The sequence below is a fragment of the Clinocottus analis genome, unplaced genomic scaffold (genome assembly GCF_023055335.1).
Source record: "Clinocottus analis isolate CAN_PGR_092001 unplaced genomic scaffold, fCliAna1.0.p SCAF_29, whole genome shotgun sequence".
NCBI classification, from domain to species: Eukaryota; Metazoa; Chordata; class Actinopteri; order Perciformes; family Cottidae; genus Clinocottus; species Clinocottus analis.
Genome location: NW_027176031.1, coordinates 1,025,001 through 1,049,268, shown reverse-complemented (window position 1 = coordinate 1,049,268; position 24,268 = coordinate 1,025,001). Strand labels below are relative to the sequence as shown.

Below are 24,268 nucleotides of genomic sequence, written 5' to 3'. Positions count from 1 at the left end.
ATATTTTCTTTTGTGTTCACTTTCCGTAAGTCATTTCCTGTTTTATTTTGACTGCCACCTTTAGTCTCTTGTTTTTTCACAGAGTGTAGAAGAAGGCGTAGTCATGGTGACGTCACCATTGGTTTGTGGACCGATGTCATCAGTCATCGAGTTCATCTATTGCTTTATGGTCGATTTGACTCTAAATGACCATCAGTCATTGAATAAATGAATTGATCCTGTACGATGAATGAATTAAAGTTTACGACTTTCAAAATAAAGCTGTGACCTATTGTTATTTCTTATGTCAATTATCTATAACTGAAAATCACATAATTAAATTATTGTAGAATATTATATAATCCCAAAGAACAGAAATACAGTCAGTAAATATAGTTAAATTTACAAAAGAGATCCAACTAAAGCGCTTCTTGTAGTGTTTACGGCATTATATCACAGGAAGACCTGGTGTCGGTTTTTATTCATACTAGTGTAGGTTTTGACCTTCTGACAGGATCACCACACACAAAGATGTGTTGCATGTGCTCAGGTCGGGTCCTGCTCGACTGTATTCCCTGTAGAGACTATGATTAGATTATGTTTGATCTGTGAGTGACAGCGAGGTTTGCCTGTTTCATTACTGAAAAGACCATCACTGTTGTTATTTATTGCCGTGCGAGCTGTGATTGTGTGAACAGAAGGTTTGCTGTGATGATGTCTGTCCTAGATTAGGTTTACTGGATGCAGGACATTACTGAGTTGTCCTCCAACTTATTTGCAGCATACTAAATTGTGAACAGTCAGCATGGAAAGTATTTAAGACTCTTCATAGCGGTAGCCATGTGACTTTGTGACAGTTGTAGTCATTTTCAGTAAAAGATTCAAATAGATTAATGCTCCCAGAATCCTATTCATCCAGAGCCGCGTCTGGCAGTCCGTCTGAGGTAAATGGTTACGAAGCCTAAACTCCTGTCAGCGCTGATATTGAGTTTCCATTTGAGGAAATACTCTGAGTGAATATGATTCCCCTGTGGTAAACCGTTACCAGGTTTACCACAGGGGAATCATAGACTGAGGAAAAGAAGTGGACGTAGCAGCCACGACGTCACTATACTGGTTTATGAACTGCCGATTTCAAGCCTCCTTCCCGATACCCTTCTGCCCTCCTACCCTCTTTCCTCCTGCTTTTCTGCCCTCCTGCCTTCCTACCCTCCTGCCCTCCTGCCCTCCTCCTTCCAGCCATTCTACCATCCTATGCTTCTACCCTCTTTTCCTCCTGCTCTCCTACCCCTCTGCCCTCCTATCCTCCTGCTCACCTGCCCTCCTTCTCTCCTACCCTCCTAACCTCTTTTTAACCCTCTTTTTTATCATGCTCTCCTGCTCTCCTAACCTCCTACCCTCTTTTCCTCCTGCTCTTATACCCTCCTGCCCTCCTGCCCTCCGACCCACCTGCCCTCCTGCTCTCCTACCCTCCTACCCTCTTTTCCTCCTGCTCTTCTACCCTAGCCTCTTGCCATCCTCCTTCCGGCAACTCTACCCTCCAACCCTGACCTCCTTCCCCCTCCTTCTGGCAATTCTACCCTCCTGCCCTCCTATCTTTCTACCCTCCTGCCCTCCTACGCTCCTGCCCTATTATCCTCCTACCCTTCTTTCCTCCTGCTTTCCTGCCCTTCTTTTCTCTTCCTCTCCTGCTCTCGCCCTCCTACCTTCCTGCCCTCCTGCCTCCTCCCCTCTTTTTATCATGCTCTCCTGCCCTCCTACCCACCTGCCCTCCTACCCTCCTGCTGATAATATAAATCTAAAATTTCTGTAGATGCGTTTCATATTCATGTCTAGTGAAGTTCAGGTTAGGTTAGCGAGGTCAGTACAACACAGCTATGCAGCTGTAGTTGTGTCTAGAAATGTCTGGTTCTCAAGGGAACTTTAGTCACACGCCTGCACTCCTCAACACACACACACACACACACACACACACACACACACACACACACACACACACACCTGTTTATCAGTATATTTATCTCTTCTGTGAGAAGAGATGAGAACACAGGACTCTCCTCCTCTTGACGGGTTAGAGCCAATTAAATGTTACATTGCTTATATGTTGATGACAGAAAACCGTGTATTAAAGAGCCAAACCTCCGGCTGTTCTGGGTGTTGTTTTAGACGGTCAACTTGCATTGACTGGACGACTCCCTGCCTTTGCAACTGCAGAGCTTGTTACTTTACCTGTGATCGAGGAAATAAATTACGAGAACAAGAGAAGTTGTCCCGCTCTCCTGCCCTCCTGCTCCCTGCTCTCCTACCCTCCTGCCCTCCTACCCTCTTTTCCTCATGCTCTCCTATCCTCCTGCTCTCCTGCCCTCCTAACTCCTGCTCTCCTGCCCTCCTAACTCCTGCCCTCCTGCCCTCCTATACTCCTGCCCTACTACTCTCTGTTCCTCATGCTCTCCTATCCTCCTGCTCTCCTGCCCTCCTATACTCCTGCCCTCCTATGCTCCTGCCCTACTACTCTCTGTTCCTCATGCTCTCCTATCCTCCTGCTTTCCTGCCCTCCTACCCTCCTACCCTCTTTTCCTCTTTCTCTCCTACCCTAACCTCCTTCCCCTTCCTTCTGGCAATTCTACCCTCCTGCCCTCCTACCCTCCTACCTTCCTGCCCTCCTGCCCTCCTAACCTCCTGCCCTCATGCCCTCCTACCTTCCTGCCCTCCTACCCTCCTACCCTCCTACCTTCCTGCCCTCCTAACCTCCTGCCCTCATGCCCTCCTACCTTCCTGCCCTCCTACCCTCCTGCCCTCCTACCCTCTTGCCCTCCTGCCCTCCTAACCTCCTGCCCTCATGCCCTCCTACCTTCCTGCCCTCCTACCCTCCTACCTTCCTGCCATCCTGCCCTCCTACCCTCCTGCCCTCCTGCCCTCATGCCCTCCTACCTTCCTGCCCTCCTACCCTCCTACCCTCCTACCTTCCTGCCATCCTGCCCTCCTACCCTCCTGCCCTCCTGCCCTCCTAACCTCCTGCCCTCCTGCCCTCCTGTCCTCCTACTTTCTTTTCCTCATGCTCTCCTCCCCTCCTGCCCTCCTAGCCTACAGCCATCTTAAGTGGGATTTTTAGACATTGTGTTGTGTGTCTTTTCAGACCTAACTTAAATTACAATGAGAGATAGACAGCAGACAGTGAATTCACCATGATGCTGTGTACATTGTTGTGTTGTTTCATATAGCTTTTTGAGCAACCATTTGGAGATAGTTTTTGATTTATTCACTAGAAAAAGAAGCTGCAGTCTTCTTTGTTGTTCTTTGAGCTTCATGTTGCAATATCATTCCAGAGCTGGAGTTTAAGAACCACAGGGATTATATGTAAGGAATCTTTTTTTTCCTCTAAATATGCTATTATGGATCCCTAAAAGGTTCAATATTAGATAAATAAAAAAGAAATTGTAAGATAGATACCCACACAGATAAATTGTGTAAATGTATGAATGAACTAACACTGGAATGTTGGAAGAAATTATCAGAACTGAACTGAACTTATTATAAAATGTCATTACTTCATTCCTGTTCATTTTAAATGAATTCTATAGCATATCATTGTTATTCATTTCAACAGCTTATTGCTCAAAGGCACCTTGGAGGAGAGAACCCTCTTAGTGGGGACGGGATCCAGTAAGTCATTATAATTACAATATCTCTCAAATAATGTATTTCATTTATTTTAGGATTCCAGGTCATTATTTTAAAATACTAAGTCAATATGTTAAATACTCATTATTTTGATATTTTATTAATATAAATATAATGACTTAAAAGGACTTGTGAATGACAGTGTCAGAAATATGCTTTCATAAAATACAAACGTCTTTTTCTTACAGTTTCTTGAGAGATTGAAAAACACATCAGTTTGTTGAGATTGAAAAACACATCAACAAAGCTACAAAAGCGTGACGTCACTGACAGCCTTTTTCGCTCCAGCTCTCCCGGATACAGCCGAATGTTGCCGACATATCCCGAGGGCTCTACACGGAGGACATGCTGGGGATGAGAGAGAGAGAGAGAGAGAGAGAGAGAGAGAGAGAGAGAGAGAGAAGAGAGAGAGAGAGAGAGAGAGAGAGAGAGAGAGAGAGAGAGAGAGAGAGAGAGAGAGAGAGAGAGAGAGAGAGACGGCAGCAGACGGACTCCGCTGTCTGAACGGGGACTGCCGAGAGAGACAACAAGTCCACGTCCACGTCCAGCTCCAGCAGCTGAGCGGGATTACCTGTCGCTCCTTGCGGACCTGTTCTCTCTCACCTCCGGGGATCGGAGCCAGTGTTTCGGGACCGGAGAGGAATTTAAGACTCTTTTGTAAAACTGTAGGATCCGGAGACCTGCCGCGTGGTGCTCTTTCGGCATCTTTTCCCAAATGCAGACGTCCGGGAAGCAATAGAGCATGGTGAGTTATGATTATTATATTATTATGATATGATGGCAGTGTGAACATGATGAGTTATGATATGATGGCAGTGTGAACTGTAGCACTACATGAACATGGTGAGTTAGGATTATTATATTATTGTGATGTGAACATGTGCACGTCACTGTGTCCGGCGGGTCCAGCATGTGTTCAGATCGATACTTTGTTGCAATGGCATGATCGCGCAATATGGATGATGTTGTTTGCAGTCAACTTTCATGTGGATAGTTACAGATGGTTTTAGTTCTCCGTCCTGAGCCGGAAGCAGAATGGACTGATGTGATGGCTCTGTGCCTTTATGATTGGCAGATGGTTTAAAAGCAGACTGAGAGCATCTCTTCGTACAGACATGATGTAAACAACGGACTCCTTCATCTGGAGTCATGTGCGTGAACATGGCGCGTCAGGTTGAAACGTGCACGCGCGCTGCTTCCTTTCTTTGCATCATCATCAGGCTCTGTGACATGTCACTCCTCACGTGCACGCGATGGCACCATGATGAAGACTAAGACATCACGCGCACAAACACGCCGCTTTGATGCAAGTATTAAAGTTGAAGTGCACGCGGGAGCTTCTGAAAGTGTTATTAATGCATCATGCTGCAGAAATATGGAAGCACCAGCAACACGACAGGTCAGTTGTGTGTGTGTATGCGCGCGCGTATATATATATATATATATATATATATATATATATATATATATATATATATATATATATATATATATATATACATATATATATATATATATATATATATATATATATATATATATATATACGTATTTCTGCATATGTATGTGTGTGTGTGTGTGTGTGTGTGTGTGTGTGTATATCATCACTAGCAGTTATCTTGCAGATAGCATTTAGAGATTATTTCTCTTGATGGTTTTATAAAGGAGGAGAGGAGAGGAAGGAGAGAGGAGAAGAGGAGAGGAAGGAGAGGTGGAGAGGAGAGGAAGGAGAGAAGGAGAGGAGGAGAGGAGAGAGGAAAAAGGAAAGGAGAGAGGAGAGGAGGACAGGAGAGGAGGAAAGGTGTCGTCCGTCCACCTTGATGGAGGCATCAGCTGAACGGCAGCAGTGTGAGGCTCATGCAGTCTTCCTCAGGAGGAGAAGAACACACACACAGACGCACGCGCACACGCACGCACACACACACTCACACACACACACACACACACACACACACACACACACACACTCACACACACACCACTGCTACTCCCTGACTGTTACTGGTGTCTTGACTTTTTCTTTTATTCATAACCATTCAAACATATTCTAGTTAGTTGAAAGATGTTTTGTGTTCCTTCATCACATCTAGAGGGGTAATGGATTTATAGTTTTTTGTGCTGTGACATTTACAATCCCAAGACTAGAAGAATGCCCCTTCAGGAGAACAAAGTTTCCATATAAACTGACTTTTGGCCTTTTGAATACCTTATTATTATTGGGTACACCATCAGAAAACTGTAGCAGAAATATATATGCACCTCCCAAATATTCTAGATGCTTTGGCAGAAGGGTAAAAGCAATACCAACACGGTTCATGCATACTAAATTATAAATATTGTACAGCTGTGATGTGTTGCCATTGCATGCCATTCAGTGTACTTGTAAGTGTACATCAGCCAGGCCCGGTGCTATGTGCGGGTCTTTAGGTGCAGGGCCTGCCATGGACGCATGAGCCACTTATCACACGTAAAAAACAAAAACCCTAACCCGAATAAATGCATACTATGATTATTATCATTATTATACGACACTTAATATGAAGTTTGATTAAAAAAAATAAAAAAATTAACCACTTTTGGTTTGGGGGAAACCCGGACGTGTGGCGAGAGCCACGGTGCGGGCCGCGGCTGCGCTGTGCTGTGCAAACATAATAGGCTGCTCAACAGTAGGAGTTGTGTTCCGAGTCCTAGATAAAGAGATTAAGAAATAAAAGATGGATATACAACGTATCTTTTAAAAAACACGGAGAGTCTCAGAAAACGGGGACAGAGCGTGTGGAATCAAAGCCGGGTGCTCCATTGAAGCTAGCATTAGCCACCCCAAGGAAGTTAGCGTTAGCCACCCCCTGGAAACTAGAAGACAGCAGAGGTCCTCACAGCAGCATCTGAACCAGCAGGAGATCTGGGCATCAAGAATTACCCCTCACGCCTATTTTTAGGTATTGATTAGAGTACTTCTTAGTGTTCAAGTAACATTTGCATTTTGGGTTTTCCTGGATAGGCATCCAGGAAAACCCAAAATAAAATGCAAGCTGTACTTGAACCATGTGGAGAAAGTTCATGGTCTTGGTCTCTTTTGAAAGGTAACACTATCGAGGGGAAGCTTTTTCCTGTGTGCGCTGTGTGGCCCATTTTCGTTGTCTGGGCTGTGTGGTCCCGTACTGGCTGTCTGGTCTGTGAGGGCCAGTACCAGCTGTGTGGTCCCGTACCGGCTGTCTGGTCTGCGAGGGCCGGTACAGGCTGTGTGGGCTGTGAGGGCCCCGGTACCGACTGTGTGGGCCGGTACTGGCTATGTGGGCTGTGAGGGCCCCGGTACTGGCTATGTGGGCTGTGTGGGCCGGTACTGGCTGTATAAGCCCGTTCCCCTCCATACTGCTCCGTCTCAGCCGTCCTCTCCGCGTTGATAAATCGTGTGTAATTTCAGGGATGAGCAAGCATGAAAACATATGGGTGGAGAGGGCTGCAATGTTTTAGCGTTCTGTTTACACAGCATTTTCCTCCAGGTTGCACATTGAGAGGACTACAGATCCCCGCAGGCTTGGAACCGGTCTCTGAAGGTTCTGTACAGGACCTCTGTGGTTCTATTATTAGCCTCTTCAGAACGCCTCTGTAGTATCATGTAGAGGTTGCTTTACGAGGCCGATACACATATTCTCTTCTTCATCATGTCAGCATCAACAAACACTTGAATGAAGACATATGCAATCTAATAGACAGATTGAAACTTCAGCTTAAAGGATATGTTAGGTTTGCTCTGTAAAGCATAACACTCTGTTCTCCTTTGAGACCAACAGGGAGAAATGTTCTGCTTCATGATGAACTGTGAAATGTAATAGTGGTCCAGACTTACATTGAATGAGTTAATTTTACTCGGCTATCAAAATAATCACTTACTAGTTTTTATTAAATAACTGTTATTTGCAGGTCAAACATAACCGATTTACTAATTGTTTTGAGTAAAGCTAACTTCATACACTCAAGTAACGAATAACAGCTTCGATCTGAGCATGTGCAGAAGCCAACATTTAGACACATGGATCGAGCTGACTCAGATGCTAAGGCGAAAAAGACAGCTTGCATTTTTTTCTTTTGAAGAACAATAAAGTAAGTTATGAAGCAAACATTAACTGTGTGTAAAATGTTTAGTGTTGCTTACTGTTGCTAATGTTGAAAGACACTTCAACATGTGAACTATAAGGATACCAGGGATTGGACTGACTACCTTTAGGTTACGGGACGGCCACTCATCTCCTGAGCTAGTCAGGTCACGGTAAAACTAATTTAATTGTTACATAATGAAAATCAATGAACCCATTTTGGTCGGAGGGCGCGCGACATTGAGCAACGGGAAAGTCCGAGTGTTGATGCGTTCACACCAAAGGAGTTGCACATTTTTGCAACGCTTTTTCGCCTGACTTTACACGCTCAACTTAATGTGGTTATTTTACTTTTTCGCAACCATTTGCGGCAGAAAGGAGCCTCACTAGATAACCTAAACCGACCCAGTCACGTTCTTTTGAAATAGTTCTTATTTCCGCCATCGACCATTGAAAATGAACAACTATTTCTGCGTTATACTTGTTGTGGAAATACCACAAACGTGGAAACATCAAACGCCGTCATGTTTGGGATCTTAACATCATCCGTGGCTGCACACAGCTCGGCGAATTTCACCGACTCCTCCAGGAACTGCGTCTGGATGACAACTGCTTCCAGTGCTGCCATCCACCAGTGAAATAACCACTAGTTCTGCTTTAAACCTGTTGAGGAAGTCCCACAAACGTCGGAACATCAAATGCCCCTGTGTTTGAAAATCGCTAAGGATCATGTTAAACTGGGGTTCACCATGGTGAATCCTAGTTTAACAATTAATCAATTCATTGGAAAAAATAATCTGCAGATTGTAATGGTAAAATATAGTATTGTAATGTTATGTGAAGATAGAGTCTAAACTGATTCAGATGTTTCTCAGAGATGGTTGAACCAGATGGTGTTTTCCTTACTTATGTATATAAAGGGGGATAGTAAACAGATAGGGGAGGTCGTGACCAGATAGGGTGTTGATTTCCCAGAGCAAAGGAAAATGTAACTTCCTTGACCTTAAGGACCAAGGGACAAGAGGTCAAACACATGCCTTGACTCAACGTTTTTCTTTTTATCACCGTGGCTTGGAGGCATAACCCGCAACATGTATAAAGTAGGGTTGAGACTGTTGTTTCATTAAATCTTGTGTCACAGACTGCTATCTATCACTTGTATATCTTCATAAAATTAGATTGTTTTTCAAATTAAAAGCATGCTTGCTGTTCTGAAAATTTGGTGGACGTTTAATAAAAAAACAGTGTCTAAAGAAAAGGCCACGCAGATTCAGAATCATAGTTTCAGGTCTGCTTACAGGATGTCTGGAGAGAGTGTGATAATCTCAACACCTGCTGACTCAGAGAATCACATCAACAACAACTCTCACACTAAAACAGCAAAACCTGAGCGAGCGACATGTCATCTGACTTCAAGCCTGTGGTGCTTCATGACATCTTAATGACCTCTTGTTGGACCTAAACCAGATGTCATCTGTTCTTTGGCGACTCTCCCTCATTCCTGTACATGTCCCCTCAGTAGAAACATCATTCTTCTTTACTTTTCTCTTGTGAACATGAGAGAGAGCAGATGCTCGGCCGGTGCCACAGTTGTTTTCCCGATGAGATGAGATTACAGCAGCTTGCTGCAACGTCTCCAAAGGAAAGCATATTTCTTCATCAGGTTTTTGTAACAACACAAACAAACTGCTCCCTGCTATCATCTATCTCATCTGTACACACTGGGGTCCTTTATGCTCTCTGTGTGAGCTCAAATAAGAGCTTTGCTGTAAGGGATAATCCTGAATATAAAAGGGTAAAAAATATCTTTCCAGGTTGTTTTGGTGATATTACATCAAATCAAATGCCTACACGCTGTAGATCTCAGGCCATATGGACAAGGCATTCCTTTTTATATTAGTGTGTTGGACATCCTACAGTTTTAGGTTCAACAGGCACAGCGGGGATCAGGTCTGATAGCAACCAACAGGCTGTGCATTGTTTTCTGTGGTCGTGATTGGATGGGAGTGTTCAGCTGGTCTCCTGCATGTCGTAGGGTCATCCCTGTGCTGATGGACTGTTCTGCACTGCAGTCCAGCTCGTCTCCTTTCATCCCCACAATAGAAGCGGACCACAATAGCCTCCGCCGAGACTCTCTATTGTCTGGTGTTCAGCCAGAGAGCAGCCGGCGCTGGTGTTGTTTCATCTCACCTCAGAGGGCGAGATGCTATCGGCACAGACAGACCTGTAATTTCCCCACTGCGACACAGGATGGCCGCTGGTATCACAGACAATCTCTGTGACTGGGTGTTTGTCCTGTGTATGTGTCCTGCTCGCATTGGTGCTGAACAGGATGTTTGGGTGAGACACAAGCTGCTCAGTAGCAGAGCGGCATGACCAGAACACACTGCTACATGGAGGGGGAACCGGCTCACAGCGGGCCTGTGTGAGCTGCTGCACACCTGTGAGAGACAGCAGGTAAACTAGTCATGACTCTATTTACCTGTTCGGAGGCCCGTAGGGGCCAAAATGAGCTAAGAAATTAGTGTTGAAATGCATTTATGTATTCATGAGTTCACCGGCTCACAAAACATCAAAGATATGGGAATTGGAATATTCTCAGCGGTGGAACTGAATGATAGAAATAAGAGGGGTCTCAACAGTAAGAACAAACATCCATATATTTAAATATCATCTCTGTAACAAATTAAATGAACTGCATGACATCCTAAAGTGAGGTTAAGAGCTGCACTGATTAGTCAAATAAACAATTAGTTGGATTAACATTAATTAATAAGAAATTCATTGTAAACAATTTGGATAATAGATTAATTGTTAAAGTATTTAGTTTTTGTAAAGCATACACACAGAAGAAATGCAGATTTTATCTTCTCAAATATGAGGATTGAAGTGGGCCAACTATTCATGAGCAAAATGTCAGCGTGACCGAGCTGCAGGCGTCGTGCTGATTGTGATGGAAAGCTCTGAAACTGCTGGACCCGACAAACACCACCTCGACCAGGTCTTCAGGAACACTGCGACAGTTACAGTCCTTTTTTTCTGACATTTTATACACTAAGTGATTTATTCATTGAGATAAGTCTCTACTAATTAATTGATACCAAAAATAATTGTTAGTAGCAGACCTAGTAAGTACTTTGTGTTGCAGTCATCTCTCCCAGTGGTTCCCATCTCCCCTCATCAAACAGTCTGGGAAGTGAACATGGATGTAATAAGACCAGGTGGGATACGGCTGGACTGTATAAATGTGCTACATTCTCTGCAAGTAACGTTTGTTGTTATAGTCCAGCTCACTCAACAGTATATCATATGGACATTTCTCTGATAGAACAGTAGATGTGTGGCTGCGATGAGCAACATGTGATTGTTTGGGTTCAAATCTTAAATTTAGAAGAATTCCCAGACCACAAAACGTTTCACAAAGGATTCCCAAGCTGTCGGTGCACCATGACGGGGATGGCTCTGTGATTTATAGGGGCTGGAAGTAGTGCATGTGATTGGCCGTGATTGTCTCAGGCTCGGTACCCACCAACACGGGGCCTTGTCACTGGACCCATCTCCTTCCCTTGTGCGCCACAAAAAAAGCACATTTGGTAGGATCTGTGGCACCTTACAGAGAGAAAGGCCTGTCAGCTCACGATGGACACCCAGGGATTGATGTAACATTTATAGCCATAGATTGTGTATAAGAAGTGCACGTACTTCGGTTCAAAAACTTGTGTTTTTGTCTAGTTTTACCTCCTATTCATTGACACGTTGGTAATTCTGTCTGTTTGACTCTAAATGAGCATAATTTACTAAATGAACATCATGCTGTATTGAAGAAGACTTGAAACTAGAGATTGAGACATAAACCCATGTTTACAATGTTTACTGAGGGAATACATCAAGAGAGAAATAGAGTTATTTATATAGACTTCTATACAACCAGAGGAGTCGCCCCCTGGAGGTCAGGAGAGAGAATGCAGCTTTAACACATGAAGCATGGACTTCTATACAACCAAAGTAGTCGCCCCTTGGTGGTCAGGAGAGAGAATTACATTTTTAAGACCCTTCTGCATCCAGATTGCTGCCTGTTAACACGTTGCATACGCCGCACAGGAAGTGGGAGGCTAACCCATTTCTGTTATGTCTGGTGTTTATTCTGAACATGAGAAAAATACAAAATGGTTATGAGGTAGACTTTTTCATGCCCATTGATGTCCAGTCACACCCTCTCTTACGAGCCAGAATATATTGATCATGTTATTGATGTGGACAAAGTAAACGCACATGCTTTATTTTTAATTCAACATTTAAGTGACACGTTGGTAATAAGTTGTGATCAGATGTCCACTCCACGTCTACAGACCAATACTGTTTGATGTCTATTTTTACTTCATGCCATTTTGGTATAAAAGGAAATCTTGATTGGATGTTCTTAGAACGCCTCACAGTTTGCTGGGTACCTTTTTGAAAGTAGAATCATGTTTTTTTTCCGTCCTGGAGGCCCGGAGTGAACCTGGCTCAAAGGACTCAAGGGCGAACTGATAAGATGTTGGTGGTCAAAGGTCACGTGACCTCACAAAACCTGCATAACTCAATAAATGATATGCAGAGTTTGACAATTTCACACTTATGTCAAAGAGGATGAAAAGATGACGTGAAGGCGTTGTGGATAGACATTAATATAAACTGCAACTCGACTGGTTGGGGGAAGCCATTCTTCTAGTTTGTAGTTATTGGCTCAATCACCTGTTAAAGCTGTAATCTTTGCACTTTTAAATATCAATAGCATTGAGTTTTGCATGATACTTTACTTTGAAACCATTGCCTTTCATTTTGATGAGCAGTTGAGCGGCTCTGCTTGGATGCTGTTGCATTCCTCTGTGCTCCTATTGTACTTCATTTCAAAGCCTCTGTCAGTCCCCTCTCAGCTGTGTCACACTGAACTGTGAGCCTGCTATTAACTGCAGCGCATCAATTAAAAAGACCAATGAGCAGAGATTGCTGATACCCGAGCATATACGTTGTGCCGATATGTGAAGTCGGCTGGATGTTATGGATGAATAGCTTGCAGTGTTGGAGCTTGGACTTGGACCTTCCCCTGGATGCTGCCTGCATGTAAAGCTTCCCTCATCATCAGTTCAAGGCTGTCACTATCGGGGCCTGCAGTCTGGAAAGTCCATTAGGTTGATTAGATTGAAGGATAAAAAGCCAACGTTCTCCGTCATCAACAGGGCAATTAAGCCCTCTATTAGAATTCAGAAGCCAATATTCCACAACATATGTATGTGAAATCAAAATGCCTCATTGGATTAAATGGGCTCAATGTCTTCTCATCAACAACTCATTAAGTTACGATTCATTTGTGATTTAATCAGCCTGGATGATCAAACCAATAAACAGTCAAGTCAATGTATTTATTTATTCGTACAACAAACTTGTGTTTTTGTCTAGTTTTACCTCCTGTTCATTGACTACTGACGCCATGCTTTCCCTAATTAAAACTCTCCCGTGGCCAGATTTTTCTTATAAACATGTCATACATATATTGTTGTTACTATACTATTGTTTTCTAACTTTTCTGAATGGAAGCGGGATTAACATTTAGATGGGCATTGTTGTCCGATGCAACAGACCTTGTGTTTGGCATCCGCACAACCTGCCAGTTCTTTGCATCGGTCATCTGGCTAAATGCTCCACTTTGCTTCCTGGATGGGAAGAGAACCAGAGAAAATTGTGAGGAAAGCTTACTCAGTATGTTCTGTAACATCTTTACTGTGTAATAACTCAGCTTTCTGTTGGTAACTTCAAGTGAAACACGCATAGTAACCATATATGTGCAAGTTATTTTTACATGTAATGTCACCTCCTTGTACATTCATGGGCCGGCCAGAGGGCTCAGGGAAAGAAGCACAAAAGCGCTCACAATGGGGTCGGAGCCCAGTGCTTTGCCACAGATCTCAGGTCTGTATATCGACCTAAGAAACACCCGAGTAGACTCCATTAGTCACGTTAACACCGACTCAATGAGCGCCGCTGCCAACGTTCGCCTTTCTCTTGTCTGGATGTGTTCTTGGCTCGGATCTCATTATCCTCAGGTTCATTCAGATCAGATGTGACAGTTCTTTGACCCGGTCCCTAACAGACCTGTGGATAACCTCCCTCTCTAGCTCCTAGTGTTCGCAAGGTAAGCAAGTTCCACTGCAGCGACCGGGCTTCCACGGTAAACTGATGGAGGGATTGCACATTGCAGTGCAGTAAGAGGAATCAAGGCTTTCTTTTCACTGAACCGGGGTTGCCGGTAGTGGGAAGTAGAAAGAGAAGACTAAATTTGTGGATTATGTTTTGTTCCAATGCGTGAGGTAAAATGATGTTGTTCAGGTTTGAGAGATCTAACGTATTAGATGAAGGGTTTGTTGGTGCTTGTAGAACCAGAGTTACTAGACGAGGCTTTGATGAGGTTCACTTTGTTTCTGTCCGCTTGAAAGAATTCTGCTAAAATTGCTGCATTTAAATGGAGTCTTGTCGTGTTAAGGCGAGCGTTGCTGTAATAATTGTAAAAATCCCTGTTGATGTAAAAAAACATCATAGGCCTACATTTTAAATCTGTGTATATTGTTTTGAAGAATGTAAGGTCAAAACCCTGCTAGAAACGAAAGTACACTGAAATATTTTTGATTTGGACTTTTCCAATATATGTTCTCCGAACGCTAGGAAGGAGTCTTATCTAACAACTCCTAATGTCGTGTTCACACCAAAATCGTTGTGAATATTCACAACTCTTTTCCGCATGATTTTACTCGCTCAACACTTTATGTGGTTTTAATTCGCTTTTTTTGACACCTGTTGCGGCGGAATAGGGGCGTGGCTTGAGCCTCGTTACCCCAAGTTACCAGCACATAGCCTCACTAGCTAACCTAAACTGACCCGGTCACGTTCCTGTGAAACAGTTTTCATAGAACATTAACAACTATTTCTGCGTTATACTTGTTGTGAAAATGCCACAAATGTCGGAACATCAATGGCCCCGTGTTTGGGTTCATAATATTATCCCTAGTTGCACAAAGGAACTGCGTCTGGATGACGGCCACTTCCAACGCTCCTTCAGGAAGCAGTCAGCAGAATTCTGCTTCGGCAGGACAGCGGTGATGACGGGCGGAGCTTCTCCATTCTGATTGGCTTTCACAACTCAGCGTCGGGTGAAGTTTTCGCCAGAGTTGAAATATCTCAACTCTGGCGAAAAGGCGGAAAAAGCAAATGAGCAAAAAAGCGAATATTCGCAACTCCTTTTCGCGTCATTCGCGTCTGTGCATTGACTTTACATGTTATCTACTTGCGTGAAAATTTTGCAACTCTTTCGGTGGGAACACACCATAAGGATCCTACCTACCAAGGAAGCATTGTGAACTTTCAGCTGGACTCTCTTCCATGAACATGCAACGCATTGAAAGCAACATAGTCCATCATGACTAGAGCTTCAGCCATAATCTCATCAGCTGCATTGGAAGCTTCTCTTTGCCTCATGACCAATATTTCAAGTGAAGTATAATCCAGTCACTCAAAGGGACACAATCCATTGTCAATGACTTGTGATGTAATAAGGATTGATATTCATGACTGCGCAGTGCAGAGCGACCGGTAGGAATATAAAAGCTGTAAAGGCGAATGTACGGAGAGTTTTTTATGGGCTTTTAATATGGAGCCAGTACAGTCTCAATTATGGTAAATGCACACAGAAAGATTCACAAATGCGCAGAGAAAGATTCACAAATGCGCATAAAGATTTATAAATGCGCATACAGATTTACAAATGCATTCTGTTGGATTGTTCTCTTCTCACAAGGCTTTACTGTATTTCAGCAATTTAAATGAAGTTCATCGACGTTGTGGTTCTGAAGATCCTATAGGAAACCTCACATGACTTATTCTTCTCTTTTCTTATTTGATAATGGACTTTGGGTACAAGGTTTCATTCCACCGTGGTATTAATGTTCATCTGGAGCTAACTGGAATAACCAAAACATTACTATGTTGATGACGACCAGGAAGTCTTATTTTGCAGAAAATGCTCAATACAACTATTTAATTTACACAAGAGCATTCAAAACTATGTGTTTATTTTATAAACACGATTATTTTATTTACTGAACTACCAGAACACATGCTATATTGTGATATGTATTGCTACTGATATATATAGAATGACCAGGAGACTTGTCATTAGATCAAGCTTCTCAGGTCCTCAGGAGCTGGTTTCTACTCATGACACCACTGGCCAGTAACTGGGAGGATGGTAGTCAGGCTCCACTGTCTTTCCAACTAGCTATCATGAGCATAACCCTGAAGCTAACTGCCGCTAACTACAGCAGATTATTACACGAGTAAGCTCATAACTTTATCTTCACATGAGGGAAGTCTCCAGCTCTCAGATGTTCTCTCTCATCTGTCATGTCAGCACTTTGCTAACACGGTGCAGTGTTTTTCAGTTGAGGTGCTTCAGCTGCAAGACAGACAGGCCCGCTTGCTCATGATGGGTCTGGCCGCGGCCCTCGGGGGCACGCTGGAGCAGCGGTGGATGGATCTGGAGAGGCTGGGCCCGAGACGGGCCACAGCTGCCTGATTTATGGCTGGCGAAGCAACAAACAGTTAGCCATGTTACCGGCAGGCATATAAGCACTTTCATGGCCACAACTCAAGTTTATTTGGGCGATAAATTCTGAGAGATATGGAACAAAAAGAGCGTGTGGATTTATGACGGGAGGTTGTTGTTTGGGAGCTGCAGGAGGAAGCTGTGTTTTAATACCCTGTGGACAAGGATGAACGGTCATCGCTCTCTTATCTCTCGCTTCTTGTCCAGCGCTGCATCCAAATAAACATTCTGGGCAGCAGAGAATAAAAGTATCTAGAGATGAGCGTTTTAAAGCTGACATCAATATGTTATGAGCATCCACAAAACAATTGTAACCACAAAACCCAAATGTTGTTTCTTTACACTCTTATTATCATCTACAGTTGGTATTTGCTAGTGGATAAAACCCAATGACATGTAGAGGAAATAAATAATACATTTTATATTGCTCCATACAAAGAAAAAGATTTAAAACACAACTGGAAATGTATCTGTAAAGTTTTTAAAAAAAAAGCAGAAAGAAACACCTCCTAAAGTGTACTAGGCTTACACACGTATCTTAAGCCCAACCACGATGTTTTTCTGAAGCCTTTCGTTTAGTAAATGATGCTCATTTAGAGTCAAACAGATAAGAAAAGGCTTTAGGGCGGGGCTACAAGGTGATTGACAGGTTTCTGCCGGTTAAGTCACTCCTCTTGATAATCGCAGTCCACAAGCCAATGGGAGACGTCACCATGATGACATCCACTTCCTACATAGAGTTTACTATCTGGAGTCATCACCGAGCTGCTGATAGAAATCCTATTGTTTACAATGAGTTTACAGGTTAATGACCGCAGCTGCTGTGAGGTCGGTCTGCTGACATTTGGAATGAGTCATAATATGGAAAGTTAGAAGAATAAAACTGACAAAAATCATCTGTTACCACATCTTAAATGAATTGATGATAAATATAAAGTATCAATGCTTCTATAAAGAAAAAAAGGAGTTGCCAAAAAAGCCAACCAGTAACCCACTGGATATCTGCGTCTCCTATGCACACGCGCGCGCGCGCACATACACACACACACACACACACACACACACACACACACACACACACACACACACAAACGTCCTCCGTCTCCCTGTAGACACTGGCTTTAGAAGCTCTGTTCTCTTCATTGAAGTATCAGCAGCTTGTGCTTTGCTGCTATATTTATGCTCTACATTTGTAATTTAGCATCTTTAACTCAAAACCCATTGAAAAGCATGTTTTCTTTAAACAATCACTAAAACTACATTTCATAAGCAGATGCTGTAAAAAAGTGTGCATCAACAGATTTGTATCTTTCTGACGGTCCTTGAACACATCATGTGTAGCGAAAGCCAAAAGGAATCTTTAAATGTAATATTTCATTACCACATTTTCATCTAACTTATCGTTATGTTTTATGATAGGTGACTTGGTAACCGTGTCATTCTGCACAAAGGACATGTTTGAGTTCTCTCTACTTCCAGACTTGATGGCTCTGTTCCCACAAAGGTGCAGGACTTCATTTTGTTGAGAGAAGCGAGGCCGCAGAGGGTCAAATGCCCCAGAAGAGGGTTAAATGTCAACTACCAGAGTCCAGTTAATCTTTTAAAAGGTTTCAAATGCTGTAGGCTGGTAAATTACTATTCTAACCAGGGATCCCGCTGGATATACTATTGTACATTTTTACAAATCGGCCACAATGTTACTGCTTACTGGAACCTCAGCAGCCACACATCTTAACGTGATACAAAGCTACAAGCGTCACTTATTTATAAAGCCCGGCGCAGGGTGCAGACATGCTGCAGCCACACAGCAGGCTGGCTGAGGTCTGTGTCTTATACACCAAGTAGATTTGTAGAGGAAACTGACAGTTTTTGTGAGACTATTGATGATTGAGCTCGGCTTTGAGCAGAAAACCAATGTGTCCCTTTACTGCACCTGACAGCATGTTCCGTGTCCCCGTAAACCTGACCGCTCCCGAATGCATCGCAATACAAAAGAAGTGTCCCAGCAGAGCTCACCTCTCTCATCTTCACTGCAATCTTTCACCTGATTCCACCTCTTTGTTGGTTTAGATGACATCGCTCTTCTGCCGCTTGAGCAACATGAGCATCTCTCTGGCCGAAAGATTGTAAAGGGAGTTATGATGGGGACTGAGGCCCGGTGTTTATGAGGCACACACACACACACACACCACACACATGCACACACGCACACACGCACACACACACACACACACACACACACACACACACACACACACACACATACACACAGAGCCAATACTTTCCTTACTTGCTAATTTCCTTAAAACATACAGTTATTATTACAACTTTAACTAACCTTGTGTCTCTTCCGGAGTGCGAATACCGTTACTGTTCATAATTATCATTAAAAACACACGAGAGGCGAGCGGCGAGAACGAGAGACGAGGGCGAGAGCGAGAACGATAGATGAGGAAGTGAGACGAGGACGAGAGACGAAACAGGTACAGTTCAGTAGTAAGGGTCCCTGTTAGGGACAAGCCACTCCTTCTTTTGTCCATTTTTTAGTCTGCTTACCTTAAAGATTTATGTTAAAGACCAGCAATTGATGAACTTTATCCAAAAACAATAAGTGCTTTTTTATGTTTTCCAGTTCAGTTTTTCTTCTTTGGTGAGAAAAGTCCAGTCTGTGTTGACTTGAACAAGTGCACTGACGTCTGGTTGAATGAGGTGGAGATGTGAAGGACAGCTGACAGGTATCAGTGCACTCGCTGCACTTTGAGAACAGAAAATATGTGCTTTCACATCAGGCTCAAGTTCGTGAGGCTACGGAAGCGTGCGCACGTATATAAATCTGCTTCAAAGTAAAAGCAGTGTTGTTGTATTGCATTCATGGAGTGCATCCTAGTTATTTATTTTTCCTTCATGATTGATCTCACGCAGGCCGGACTTGGAGAGCCGTAAGACGCCCAGGTCTGAATTATCTGGGAGATGTCCTTATTATGTAAAAGTGTTGGAGTAAATGTTAAATATTTAACTGCAATGTAGTAATGCCTCATACCGTTTTTTCCATTGAATCATTTGCTGAAATTGATTAGATGGCCCTACCAAAAAAAAAATCCACCAGCCAACACTGGTGTCGTCTGGATGTTACACAACAACGTCTACACACAGCATCACACGTCTATAGCCAAAGGCAGATGGTGTGTGCGTGTGTGTGTGTGTGTGTGTGTGTGTGTGTGTGTGTGTGTGTGTTTGTGTTTGTGTTTGTTTACAGTGAATTAACACTGATACTAAATTCGCACTGATCGTAATGATGATAGAAATGGATAATAAAAAATGTTGATGAAGCCGTTTATTGATACGACCGGCTCATCCGTTGCTATTCCAGATATAATTCTACATCTGCCTCTCACGTTGTAACCGACCGGTCCCATTGTGTTGTAAAATGTGACCCAGCAGAGTTTGCACTGTTGTGCATTTTGAGATGTATACCATGAAACACCACTTTATTTATTAGAAAAGAGACAAACAGATTGATGAGACAAGTTCTAATGCAATGTTTGATGCTTGCGAATGTTCTCTAGCAGACTGGTGTTTTTGCACCTAATTTAATAAGGTAAACACAGCTGCCGGCCGGCCGCCTGTAATAGCACTGCACTCGGCACAGGCACTTCTCAACTACGAGGCTGCAGATTTCTCAACATATGTGTCCTGATGGCTGAGCAAATGCTAAAATCAGCGTGTGAACATACTCAGTTGCAATGCTAACATAGAGATGTGAACATACTCAGTTACAATGCTAACATAGAGATGTGAACATACTCAGTTACAATGCTAATATTTAGTTACAAGCTAACTTATGTCTAGCATTGTGTTCCCCGCCTGTCTGTTTGTTCTACATGCACTGTGAATTTGTACCACGAATGTATAATATCTACTAAGGTGGATCAATGAGGTGACCAAATCTCACGGCCCTGGACTGTAGATGGGCCTTGTGTCAAAAAATAGCTTTTTTCTTTCTACTGACTTTTTTCCGTCAATCTAACACAAGATATAAAGTACGCTGTCCATGGCTTGGCTTTATGTTAACAGATCTTTTGGACCTCTCGTCCAAAGCTTTTTATTCAATGCCAGTATGAAGACCAGGACCATATGCGTCTGGCTGAGCTTTTGTCACTGCAGTGCATTGTGCATTGACATCTGAAATAACATGTATTTGTCCTGATCCAAACAAGATATCCAGATGCAGATCCAGAGATCCATTAATCACACACATCTGGACTGTGGAGGTATTTCTGGTAATAAACCATCAACCAAAACTGCTTCTTAAACGATCCTCAGGAAAGTGAGTTAATAAGCCTGAGTAAACTACAGTCTATTTAACAGCTGAGGTAATTCTAGAGGATGTCAATATTATGAGAAGAGGTGATGTCACTATCAATATTTAGCTGATGGAAAGAGAGATGGGTTTTTAATATGAGTTGAAAGAATCTGAATGCCACAGCCTGGTTGTGAGATGACTGTAAATACATGCCTTATACTTACTGAATGTGTCTGTTCTTAACAGCTCTGAGCCCCAAAGGGAGTGATGGCTGAACCGGTATCAAAAGCCTCTGTCCAAGAATCGTGTTATTTTATAATGTAGGTTTGACGCTTTCAAAAGCATCCCATTTATTGCTAAATCACGATCGCAGCGTAGCGTTGACATTTGGGTGACACCAGCTGTCACAGCAACACAGACAATGGAGCATGAAAAACGGAGCTCCGACTGTAAAGTACAATGTCATCGACTCGAACACGTGTGATGCGTCGCTCCTCTCGTGATGGAGACAACAGTATTGTGGCTGAACAGCCGATGTGGACTCAGATGGGAAGATAAGTGTGCCGATTCATCCTTCATCCCAAATTAAGTTAAATGTTTCCTAATTAGACATTCATCCCAACATAATGGTGCTGCGAGATAGAAAAGAGTACAATGGGAATATGACCTTTGGCGCAAAGGCAAAAACTACAAGGATTTAGTATTCCGACGACCAGCATTGCCAACGTGTGTGTTGGTGTTGGAAAAAAAAAAAGAGTAAAACTCAACTTGTGCAGCAAAATTAGCATATATTTTATTCAAACAAGTCATTTTTTTACAGAAATAATTTAACTGCTCTGACAGTTTTAAAAGAAAAAGACCGAAACCCCATGACTCCTTTTTATTGTGTGTACAGAGCTGCAACATGTAAGAGCACGCAGGAGGAATCCATCACGACACATACACATTCTCTCTCTCTCTCACACACACACGCACACACACACACACACACACACACACACACACACACACACACACACACACACACACACACACACACACACACACACAACCTTTGAATAGACATTTATTTGAGTGGTGCACAGCCGCATAGCAGTCTTTCTTTACCCAACCAGCCACATAGCTTGTTGGACGATAATGCTTTATTTTTCATTAATAAGTAAATTATTATTATGCTGACATTTTTGTCTATAGTTACTTAAACTTTAGTAAATGTTTTAATTAATGAAATAAAAAGTATTAGCATGTTTTTTCTTCATTCTGAAGAAAAAAACATTCTTCAGAAGGAACGTTTTCCACGGCCGGTCCTCGATCCGTCAAAGCATTTTGTAGCCATCAGAATTCAATCATCATCATCATCATCAATCAGGTCTGAGATATCTCATACAAGCCATTGATCATGAGTTGTGTCTTGAAGTCCAAACAGAATAGATTTCATCTGATAGTGCTGTGTACTGCCAGGTTTGTGTTTTTGTTTTGGTGTTTGCTGTATTGAGACTCTTTGTTGAATCTCAACTAAATAGATCTATAGTTACAACATCATTTCAGCACCGCCTTGTCAATGGACAGCTACAATAGTAAACGGAGTGCCCTACAATTCAGTAAACACAACTCGTGCTGTGAGCTGATAGTTCTAGCCACTGACGACTCATATGATCCAAACATTTCCAAAAAGGTTTGATGTAATATCCTGTCAAAATATCCTGTCAAAAGCTCCATTGTGTGTGTAGGATTGTTTCTGACTCTTGGCTACAACTATTCCATCTCATCTCCTGGCTGCAGCGGCAGGTTCTCAGCAATAATGCTTTAAAACTGCTGCTGCACTTTTCTGACTTGCAAATGTTGAAAGTTAAACTTATTTATAATCAATAAGTGTGTTTGTTTGAGTTAGAATTGATAAAACTATGGAACTTCAACCATAACATACAAATTAATTTACTAACATACTAACTTTTAAAAACAGCTTACATCCAATGGAGTCCAATGGAGCTGTAATATGTATGGTTGTGTGTAGCTCTCGAAGAGATGAAACTCTCAAAAAACACCAAATGGCTCAGGGGATGTTTAGGAACACGGCCATTGGTAAAGAAAAGATCTGCTATAAAAGATTAAAATATGGAAGAAGATCCTGTAATATGACGTTGCTAAATGGGGAAATCAATACTAGTTTCTTAATACTTTTGTTTCAAAGTTTTCATCTCTCGTCCACCAACTGACAACAACCCATGTAACGTAACTACCCAAAATCAAAGAGCACCTTGAACAGATCCTGGACACGTTCATAAATACAATAGAATCCCTCGTCTGTCCAGTCCCCCTTGAATTAGTGACACGTCAGCTTGAATGCAGCTTTCTTGGCTCTCAGAGCTGACCTCCTCCCCTGACCCTCTTGTTCCACCCTTGCTTTACTCTGGACTTTGCGCCCCTGGATTTTGGCCCCCGCTCAAATACGAATTTTGGCCAAAGATGTGGAGCCACTGAGTGAGTCATTGCGGCTCTTGCTAAAGATTACTGCCAACCGCTTCCTCGTTTTCATCCAGCCACTGCTGTGCCAGTTCTTAGCCGCCCTGTAGCTTATCAACGAAAATATCGGTTGCGTATTCCCATTTAAATGTGACAATAGGCTTAAAAGGTCACCTTTGTCAAAGTCTGACCGCAATCACCTGAATGAATGCGGTCCTCTCAGCTACATTAGCTCTTATCGCCACAGCTCCCCCTCCTCCTGTGTCTGTGCTACTGTCTCCGAGTCGTTCAGGATTTCCATTTCTTCAGCTTCTATCTGAAACCTGTATATTGCTCCTTCACAAGGAGCAGGGAATTATACCTCAAGCAAATTACCATCCTGAGGATGTGCATGACGAGAAATGACAATGACATCCTCTTTGACAAAGCGTTCATCACCATTATCGGTTATTTAACTGGTAACAGCAGTCTGATGGGATCGATGACAACTGTTTGTTTATGGTGGGGCACGCCGTCCCCCAGTTGACATGAGGAAAGGGACCTTGGCTGAACCGGAATGTCTGAGGCCGACTTGCTTTGACACCCTTACTCCAACTCACCTACCTTATAGCACCAAATATGGCTTATTGTCATGGTTAACGGCTTCCTTTTCCTTCATGAGAAAACCTTAACAAGCTATGCAAAATGAAGCACTTCACACTGCACTGCTGTAGTGGAAATGGAGGAAAATAACTGCCCGAACAGTGCTGCACAGTACGTAAAGGTCTTTAAAGAATAGTTCAGTCTTCAGCAGTAGCTCAGTTGTTGTAGTGCATGGCTCTTAGCTGCTGGATTGGTGTCCAAAGAATTATGCATTAAGCAGAAGGAGGAGGACGTTTGAGGACATTTGAGGTCCGAGACCAGTGTTTTGATAGGAGACGTTTTGCATGTTCATGCCTCGGACTGTCCCGCTGTGATCTCCACACTGTCACTAAAGGCTTCCCAGTTCTTGCCTTGCAGAGCAGGCTCTTTGTCAGTCACCATTGTTTTGTCCCTACTTGCCTTCACTTAGAGGTTTTACATCTTATTTGGTTGCACAAGTGGTTCTTAAGGCGGATATGAGTCATGCCC

At 42.9% G+C, this 24,268-nt stretch overlaps 1 protein-coding gene across 7 annotated transcripts in view; it reads left to right on the top strand.

Annotated features, from left to right (window-relative positions):
- Positions 1-4,170: 4,170 nt before the first annotated feature.
- Positions 4,171-24,268, top strand: part of ptprfa (protein tyrosine phosphatase receptor type Fa) — a 234,180-nt gene continuing 214,082 nt past the window's right edge. For all 7 annotated transcript variants that reach the window (XM_068593176.1, XM_068593171.1, XM_068593170.1 and 4 more), the window contains exon 1: positions 4,171-4,405. The gene's annotated coding sequence lies outside the window, so the exon portion shown is untranslated. The remainder of the gene's footprint in view (positions 4,406-24,268) is intronic.